The sequence below is a fragment of the Aedes albopictus genome, chromosome 1 (genome assembly GCF_035046485.1).
Source record: "Aedes albopictus strain Foshan chromosome 1, AalbF5, whole genome shotgun sequence".
NCBI lineage: Eukaryota > Metazoa > Arthropoda > Insecta > Diptera > Culicidae > Aedes > Aedes albopictus.
The window spans coordinates 170,390,354-170,398,517 of record NC_085136.1 but is presented as its reverse complement, the minus strand read 5'-3'; positions in this window follow the sequence as shown (position 1 = coordinate 170,398,517).

The window sequence follows — 8,164 nt, the reverse complement described above, 5'->3', positions numbered from 1 at the left end:
TGGTCATGTTTGACGTTTTCTCGCTATAGCCATCTAGTGGTGCCTTGTAGAAAGAATGATCGGCAGCGTAATTACGATTTTGTGACGATGATTTTCAATATATTTTGTACTGAGTGTTACGTCTGTTTCTCTGTGGTAATGTTATGATCTCCACGGAGCTGCAGCAGCCTTCACTTTACTTCAAAACTACACTCTAAAAATTTACTATGTTCAAATCATTGTCAAGCACACAAGCTGTCCCGACAATCGTCGTAAGTACCTACCTACTGTGTTTTTGAAGTACAGCTCCATAGAGAAGTGCCCCACAGCCTCATTTGTATGGAAGTCCCCCCCCCCCCCTTCCAGTGAGGGGTCTCACACTACTATAAGAACCTTCCCCGGCAAAACACCACCCGCTCCCCTCCCCAACACAATATCACGACGATCGGTTTAGTAGTTTCCGAATCCATAAGGCTCAGACAGACAGACAGACAGGATAGCCAATGTCCTTAAGAATAAAACAAATAATGCTGTAACTCCACTATGTTCAAATCATTCTCGAGCAGACATGCGTTCTCTCTAGAAGGTATTCTACAGGAAGTACTTCGATCACCCACACTCGTGCACCTCCACTATGTGCATTAAATTAGTGCCTGTAAATCAGATTGTTAATTATTACGTCACCATTTCAAGGTGATCGGAGGCCGTTCGTTTGCCACTGCTGTAGATGGTATGTGTAGGCAGGTAGAGGTAGACTGATGCCCACAAACAAAACGTGCGAACGTTTGCTTTTTGATTCCTACTCAAGTCACCAGCCAGCGGACAAGAAACTCAAACAAACCGTCGTCCGTATGTTAAGGTATTGGAATCCATGCGAGCGCCGCGGCTAGGCTGTTGTATAGGATGGGAGGGTTATGAACGATCGCATTAACAAAGAGCTCTGACTTTGACTTGACCATCGGGAATCGGTTTGTTTGCCCTGGGGCGCATACGGTTATCGAATCACGCCCCGACCGAGAAGGAGGTCTCGTTCGAGGTGCGAAAAGTTCACTCTCCTTACGCAATTCGATTATGGATAATTTTCTCATAAGGGCTATTGTGATAAAAATGCCGCAGGCAGCTCATGTTGTTTTTTATAAGATCGATATTTCCCACCCGTGGATCAACATTTTCGATTCACATGGCATCGTATGTCATGGTGTCGCAATCGAGGCAGCGATATAGGTAGGTCGCTGAATTAACAACATCTTTTCATGGTCACTCTCCATTGACTTGCGAACATATGAGGAATGTTTATTTATTCACATATATTAGCGGAAACTGAGCGAGCAGTCCCATATCTGTATCCAACTCAAAATGGTACTCCTCGAGAGTGAGCTTGATGATTCTCGGGTAGCTCCATTAGAACGAAAGCAAAATCACTCGAGAGTGTTAAGTGAGCTCAGTCACGTAAAAATCTGAACGTTGAAATATTTTAAGCATGCAATAATTTCAAGTGCATGTCTTTAGAAACGGAAGACATCTAAGCTGATTCATCGTCTTTATTAGAAAAACGATCGTCCACTATTTTTGTTGCGCTTGATTCATTTTCATTTATTTTGTTCAACATTTTTATATAGGTAGATAAGACTGAGTCCACAATTCTACGCCACATATTTCTATTCGTGATTGCTTCTCTCCAACCTGGGATCATCATACACTCCCCAAAAATCACTCTCGACCTGGCCAGGCTACCTACGCTGCGGTTCGCTGTGCTCCACGTCGTCTTGAACCATCCGGATTTCTTCCGAATGCATTCTTTTCAGGGTTACTAAAGGTCTGTTGAATAATTGGCCGTCGATCTTAAACCTGCACATTCTGATACTGTCCAGCACACCTCCGGCAGCGCTGTTCCCGATGAAGTAAGGAGACCTGCTGTTCCACATACTGAGCTTCGAATCGCATTATTCCCTTGTTGACTTCTCGCTGCTTGTCGTTTTACGGTTGGCTCGTGAGACCTGACACCAACCCGAGGAACTGGACTTAACTTCTCAGAAGCTATGGGGTTTGCATTCGCATTTCCTCCAAATAATGGACCAAATAGCTAGGCTTAATCGCCAGTCTCTGCCAGGGCTTGTACCCTGAGCTTCCACCTCCAAGTGATGATGGATTTCTAGTTTTAGATGAAAATGGCACCTGTTATGTCCCAATGCAGGTAGATGATGAAAAGAAAGGGTGAATGAATCGCTTGATCACTACAAACCATACATTTCATGGGCGTTTCATAGAAGTTTCACAGTGTTTCCGAGGATTTCATGAAGGGTTTCAAGGTGGCTTTCGAGGGCTTGATGAGGTATCAGAAGGGCTTAAAAGAAAATAGCTGGGGATTCAAGGAGCTTCATAGAAGTTTTCGAGGGCTTTCTAGGGAATTTCAGATGAGGTTCAACGAATTCCAGTGTCAGGCGTTTCAGGGAGTTTCAGAAAGGTTTTTGAAATGTTTTGAAGCGTTCCAAAAAGATTCAGGGGTTTTAAGGGATTTCGGACGAGATTCGCTTTTAGATGGCTTCCAGGGGATTTTCAGGAGGGTTTTAGATGGGTTTGGAAGTGTTTCAGGGAGTTTTAGGTGGCTTAACACTTTGGGTTCTTAGGAGGGTTTCAATGGATTCATATGAGTTCAAGGGGAAATTGACCAAACAGAGATGCATGAGCCTATGTGATTAAGAACCTTATTTGAAATACAGTGAAATCGACAATGATTTTTCATTTGGGCCTAACTGACATTTTCGAGTTCTCTTCATCGATCCTCTCTCAAGTAACAATTTTAATTATTTTTAGTTTTATTTGTTTTTATGATAGTTTTATCGGAACATTCCATATTCTAGTCGATCTTATCGGAGTTTCAGCTGAGCACAACTATTCTTCGTCAATATGTGATTTCAAAAACACCTCCAAGAATAATTGAGGTTCAGTTCATAAAACCATGTTCAACTTATTTTCAGTTTTATAAGGTTCTTGTAGTGATCTTCAATCATCCGTTCTTGATCAAGAGCAACTGTCTTCGCATGAGAACAGTTTGGTACATGAAAAATACAAGAAAAAAAATCAAGCATCAGATTTTGATTCTCATCGTTCCATTATTGCTGCCAATCAAGAACACCTTCCCGGAAACCTAACCGCGACGCGGTGCAGTGCCAAGTTCCTCCGGTTGCAGCATCCGAAATGAGGTGGGTATGGTCATGGTCATCCAGGACGTCGATTCCCATGCAATCGGGGTTCCAATCATCGAACTTCAAAATCAACAACTACTTACCTGTTGGAAGTGCTGACCGGAGGAATGAGGCACTGCACCGCATCAATGCCGGTTAGCGAAAAAGGTCTGCCTAGTTGGCAACGGTACCGGGCTGATAATTAAATTCATCTGAAGAGATTCACAAAATCCACATCGGTGCGATAATTTATCGTTTGTTTACAATTTGGCGTACATGATTTATGAGATAGTGCTTTGAAGGCGGTAATCAGAATGGTGATCGCTCGTAAGCTCTCACACTCTAATTTGTGCGTGGTAACAGATCTAGGAGTACGTGCGCAGGACGAAAAATGCCCATTCCCTAACCTCCATGAGATTGAGGAGGAGGTTAGCCGGTTCTGAACATCAAAGCCCCTGGAGCAGATCAACTACTAAGCGAGTTACTGAAATGGGGTGGAGAAACACTGGTTAGAGCATTACCAGTGGGTCATTACCAAGATTTTGGAGAAAGAAGTATTACCGGAAGAATGGATGGAAGGTATCGTGTGTCCCATCTACAAAAAGGGCGACAAGTTGTACTGCGGGAACTATCGCGCGATCACACTACGGGGCCATGCACAAATTACGTCACGCTTTAAGGGGGGAGGGGGGGTTATCCAGTACGTGATGATCCATACAAATAATTATGAAGTCCCATACAAAAAGTGTGACATAGAGGGGAGGGGGGGTAGAAAAAGGTCGATTTTTGCGTGACATAATTTGTGTATCACCCCTACTAAGCGCTTCCTACAAGATACTCTCTCAAATTCTATGCCGCCGTTCGTGGGGCAATATCAGGCAGCCTGTCAGGCTAGATTCATGGGTGAACGCGCTACAACGGATCAGATGTTCGACATCCGCCAGGTGTTGCAGGAATGCCGCGAATACAACATGCCCACGCATCACTTGCTCATCGATTTCAAATCGGCGTATGATACAATCGATCAAGAACAGCTATGGTAGGTTATGCACGAATACGGATTCCCGGATAAACTGATACGATTAATCATGGCGACGATGGAGCGAATGATGTGCGTAGTTTGAGTATCAGGGCACTCTCGAATCCCTTAGAATCTCACAAAGGGTTACGGCAAGGTGGTGGTCTTTCGTACTTGCTGTTCAACATTGCTTTAGTGGGTGTAATAAGGAGAACGGGGATAAACACGAGTGGAACGATTTTCACGAAATCCGTTCAGCTGCTTGGTTTCGCTGATGATATTGATATTATAGCTCGCAAATTTACTACACGAACTGACGCAAATTTGGCTACACGAACTGACAGTTCGTTTGGCTACAGTTGTCTTTGTCTCCGCGAGTCTATGGAATCTATAGTGTCTATATGTGGTAGGTATTGGTTCGTTAATTCTTGTTGCATTGTTGCCATTGTTTTTTTTACTTGCAGGGCCAAACATAGCCCCAAAGGCAATTAGGCAAAATCACTGCTCCTCACTGGCACACCCTGACAATGATCACCCGGCGTACAACAAACAATCAGTTTTGCACTGTTTTGCAGAAGCAAACCCCACCCTTTCTCTAAAGTTATCCGTACTTCGTCTGGTATCATGAGCAAGTGGGACCAAAAGTTTCGGGGTAAGAAATATTCAAAATTGTATGAGATTTCTGCTCATCGTGCAACTCGAAGCATATTCTTATGTTTAGTTAAATGAGTCACAAAATTAAAATCGCATTTATGCAGCTGGCCATTGCAATGAATGTTAATGTGAGCAAAAATATCCCCTCCTTGATCCTGTTACAAATTTTAATGACATAATAACATCGATTTACAGTGTATGGCTTGCCGTTATGGCGCGGCGGCCACGACGATTGAACAGAAAAAAGATGGTCATGATTGAGGATAATTGAGGGTGCCTGGGTCTTGCTGTATGAGTCCATGCTATGCGTGTCGTGCTGGTCAGTATGTAAAAATGCGGTGTCATCATGCAAAAGATTGCGAACGAACTGCGCGCGAAGCCTCTATGTACAGTTTCGCCACTCAAGGATTAGCGTGATTGATTATATGCATAAATGGGCAAGGTTTATTTATTATATAGAAAATGTGGTGCACCGTGGCTTTTACTGGAGTACAGTTTAACGCTATGCAGGTATTTAAACCGAATAAAAAGATTTTTTTCTTACTTATTTGGTTTTGCCACTTTTATGCACGCTCACTCCATTGATGTCACTGCCACATTATTGCTAATTTTTGCCTATACTGATTGTATGCTGATACTATAATGGGTCTCTGATAAACTTTCAAAATTTAGAAATGCTTGATGACTTATTTTGCTTGAGTACCAGTGATGACTATCGCTATACTCCCATTTATTAAAGAACTCCATAAACCTACATACTGTATCGGTTAGATGCACTTGATGGATTATTCATTTCCGGTATAGACTTACCGCAACTAGCAGTAGCCAGTTTTCCACGGCTCAGCCGACTCAACCACTGTAACAAGCGGGAAGAAGTGCTAACATCATCTAATTAGAGCGTGAATCAGTCTTAATCACAATCAGCATGCTGGTGTACCTGTGAGACGTTACGGTGTCAATTATCCCCATGTGATTATTGCTTACGGCTCTGACAAACCACAATAGAACGGCAGCCTACGTAAAATACCGACATCACGCAGCTACGAATGAAGAATCCCTCCCCCTTGTTGTCGATGTAGTCCAAGTTCTGTGCTCGCGTTTCGTGCAAATGTCGAGCCATGCTCGCGGAAACACTCAAAAAGAAAGCGTCCGCGACAAAAAGTGCTTGGATAGATCCATTCAACAGATGCTCATGATTGAGCAGATATTCATTACCACAAGTGCAGTTGCGCCAATCTCACAAAATGCAAGCGAAAACGAGGTTAAGTTGCATGTCGCTCCACGGTCACCGGCGGCGACGACGACGACGGTGCACTTAATGGAGCAAATTCTTGGAGAATTGATCAACACTTTTTTCTAAATAATTATAACGAGCCAGCCGGTCGCGGCCAGTTGTTCGGATACAACGAACCGGAATTTCATACTCGTGACAAACGCCAAATTAGCCTCGTTTGTAGAGAAACGATGACAATGGCCCTCTCCATACTGAAAGCATTCAGTATCAAGATATATTGCGATGAAGAACGATGCCAGGTGAACCACTTTCGATCGTTTTCTAAAGCAATTCAATTGACCACACCTTGTGTGGAGAAATAGGCACACATCTACTTTTACACCTCCAGGGAAGTAGAATAGAGTAGTAACCAGGTTCGGTAAAGTGAATCAGAAATAGGCGATAGTATGTACTGCTATTGCAGGTCTACCACAGAAGTAAGCTAATACGTACGTTTCTCGCACTGTTTAGATGTTCATCGAAGTGTTACTTCCACCTTCCAATAATCTCATGGCCGTCCGTCAACAGGCTTCCATCCTTATTTCTGCACATTTTGGCTACAGTGTTTGCGTTGAGCTTTTTTCCGATAAAGGCGGTTTTGACTTTTCTGCTTCTGTTTGTATCCTTCCACGTTTTGACGGATTTTGCCCGTGCTGCGTTCTTCTGCCGCAAACTCGCTGCAAAACTACGCTCTAAACTACTTCAATCTGCTTTGCACTCCCCGTCGTTCTGTCGACTCTATTCCAATTATGGCGCCCTCGACGGTGTTGTTATGGCTGCTCTTGCTGTCATCAGCAGTCCTGATGGACTTTATTTAGCTCTCCTTTAGAATTGGACCTGATCTGATGGACTAAGCGCATGTCTTTCACGTCAGAACCTGGGATCAAACCTCGCTCCCGACAAGCTCACAAAATATGAGTTCTTTTTTTCACAAAGGAATAAAGCATGGGTTATTATTATTATTATTATCTTTATTTAAGAGATTTGCAGCCCTAGGCTGGCTCATCTCTGTAAAGCATGGGTCCCGACATGAACTAGTTAAGGGCTAAAACATGGTGCACTTTCCTAGGCGTGGTGAAATCGCATGTACATACGCCACAGCACCGCTACCAACTGGTCAGACCGAGTAAGTTCCGCTCTGGGTGGAGCGTTTCCCAAAACACATTGTCGTTGAAGTATAATGTCTTCCACCTGCCAGGTTTGGCCTTTGTATAGATATTAAATTGTCATCAAACATGACCAGCGCCTCTGTAGCAGAACCTGATCCCGCTGGTTCGTGAAACGGCTTCTACCATTCCACGGCTCAGGCATTGATGTCACGCGCTATTGCTACCGGCCTTCGCCCTGTCAGTTCTGCCGCCATGCAGTCCAGCATCTGCGTGGACTACCACCGAGCAGGCGCATAACAGCTACATAAGAAGATCCCGTTTACCTTGGCGAACACGAAGCCCACGATGATGGCATTACCTCTTGAACTGGGTATTTACCCATCGTCCATATTGCCGCCATTTTGGACCCATCCGCAACTCAACAACTGTTTCTGGCGGGTACTCGGTATGGATCCGCTATAATGGCAACATCCACCCTCCCTCAGTTGCTGGACACAGTGGTGCAGGCTCAGCTCCGTTACCTGGCTCTGTTGGAAGTCAGGAACTTTGGTCCTCCCGTCGGGTGTTTGCTGTTCTTGAACTCGCCGTAAGCTATCAAACAAGTTTAGTGCAGCCTTATGTCTTATGGCCTTCGCCTCCAATACATAAACGCCTGGAAAGCTTGCTCCTGCCTGGACTTCGTGCATGTTTGTGTCCCGGTTCGAAACACTTGTACCGAGCATCACACGGTTGTGATAGAATTCGACATATCTCGCGCTTAGTGTCATACGGGCGTATCTACAATGATCGATTTCTCTTCATCGGTTTTCTCTTTGGTTAATAACTTAGCCGGCAAGACATTTTTGGCTCTTCTTGTTGTTTTAGATGCTATAGCTAGAACTATAGCTATAGCTATAGCTATAACTAGAACTATAGTTCTAGTCGTCCTTCACCGTAACACACTAAG